Source organism: Acomys russatus, chromosome 27 (genome assembly GCF_903995435.1).
Source record: "Acomys russatus chromosome 27, mAcoRus1.1, whole genome shotgun sequence".
Classification (NCBI taxonomy): Eukaryota; Metazoa; Chordata; class Mammalia; order Rodentia; family Muridae; genus Acomys; species Acomys russatus.
This window is the reverse complement of record NC_067163.1, coordinates 38909571-38911365: the sequence shown is the minus strand read 5'-3', so window position 1 is coordinate 38911365 and position 1795 is coordinate 38909571. Positions and strand designations below refer to the sequence as shown.

The 1795-nt window shown below is 35.3% G+C and overlaps 1 non-coding gene across 1 annotated transcript; it reads right to left on the bottom strand.

Moving 5' to 3' along the window:
• Positions 1-311: 311 nt before the first annotated feature.
• On the bottom strand, positions 312-442 carry LOC127210404 (small Cajal body-specific RNA 4). Its single transcript, XR_007833312.1, has one exon. It is a non-coding gene; the product is annotated as a small Cajal body-specific RNA 4 (non-coding RNA).
• Positions 443-1795: the final 1353 nt, after the last annotated feature.

Below are 1795 nucleotides of genomic sequence, written 5' to 3'. Positions count from 1 at the left end.
GGGAGTAGAGTGAAAGTGGGAGAGAGGGAGGAATGGGAGAATACAAGTGATGGGATAACAATTGAGTTGTAATCTGAATAAATTACTAAAATTAAAATTAATAATAAACTAAAATAAAATAAAGTAAAACTTTCCCTAAGATTTTGTTACTAAAACATTCCCAGGTAATTAATTCTTGTATATAACAAATAAATAATCAGAAAATATCATAAACCTATTGCTCACAGATTTTTTTTTCTTTTTGATTAAGCATACCCACTTCTCTTAAATTTATGTTAACTTAATTTTAAAATAGCAAAGACAGTGCTGAAAAATGTTGGGTAGTACAGTCAGTCCTGTGGTTTTTTTTCCATTAAGGGAATGCTCTCTCAACCCCTCTGACGAGGAGGAGTGTATCAGCAAAGTCTTTCTTCATCCGACCCAGCCTTATTGGCCTTCCAGTGCACATACTTTCATAATCTGAAATGTGAAAGCACCTTTTGAAACTATGGGGCAGTATGCACAAGAACATTTTATAAGTACTGGTTATTATTAATAATTAAATATCTTTTATTCACAGTTCACATATCTGGCTAAGTTCTCTTTTATGTAAGAGATAACCATAAAAAATGTTAGTTTTCGTCATATAGCTGTGCAAGTATTGTTCTTCTACATCGAAATACAATTAATTTGCATTTTATTGCCACAGGTGTGTACCTGCTGTGAATATCAGGCTTGCTCTGAGTTAGTTCTGACTGATAAACAAGCACAACCTTTCAAGACTAAATCCTAAACACTTTTCCAAACTCAGGTCAACTTAACATTGCATTCATTGAAAGTTCATGTATTTTTTTTTTTTTTTTTTTTTTTTTTTTTTTGGTTTGGTTTTTCGAGACAGGGTTTCTCTGTGTAGCCTTAGTTGGCCGTCCTGGACTCACTTTGTAGACCACGCTGGCCTCGAACTCAAGCGATCCGCCTGCCTCTGCCTCCCGAGTGCTGGGATTAAAGGCGTGCGCCACCACCGCCCGGCTGAAAGTTCATGTCTTATTTAATGACTCTTGCCATTGAAATATCAAATTTATCATCAATATTTATATCCCTCTGAGAGAGCTCTACAATGTGAAAATGTTGTCCCAGAATTATAAGAACCGCATCTTTAGGATGATTGGCAGAATTTTGAAATACTGTGTATTTGCCTTAATCAAGATGTAGCATGTTCCACTTGATCCTTTTATATAGTTTCTATGACATTTGCCACGGTGGTCATTAAACTAGTTAATAATTGCCCCGTATGTATATCTGGATCCTTTCCATTTTGTAGAAATAAAGAAATTATGTTGGCTACTCCTCTACTTCCTATGCTTCTGCAGGAACAAATGTGCTCGTAAAAGGAACATTAAGAGTTCTCCAATTATATCCCTATTTTCTTTAACATCCCAGCCTCTTAATAAGCTTTTTTAGGAGCTTCTCGTCTATATTCATTTAATTTCTTCAGCATCCCTCAAAAGCTTTCATCGTGATTTAAATGAAATCCTTTTACAAGGTGCAGTGGAAGTAGAAATGAATGTGTTCTGTAAATGTAATTCCTCCACAGTGGAAGAGAAATCACTTCGCATGTAATGCCTTAGCTTCTCTTGCAATTTTAAAAATATTATAAAATATGCTATTAATTCAAACAAAAATTCATCACTTCTCACCTCCCTGTTCTTCCTCAGCCTCTAGCAGCCCCTCCAAAACCCCTCCCACAACCTCCCACTCACTCTCATGTTTATAGCCTTTTTTCTTCTGATATATGTAAAGATGCAAATATTGACTA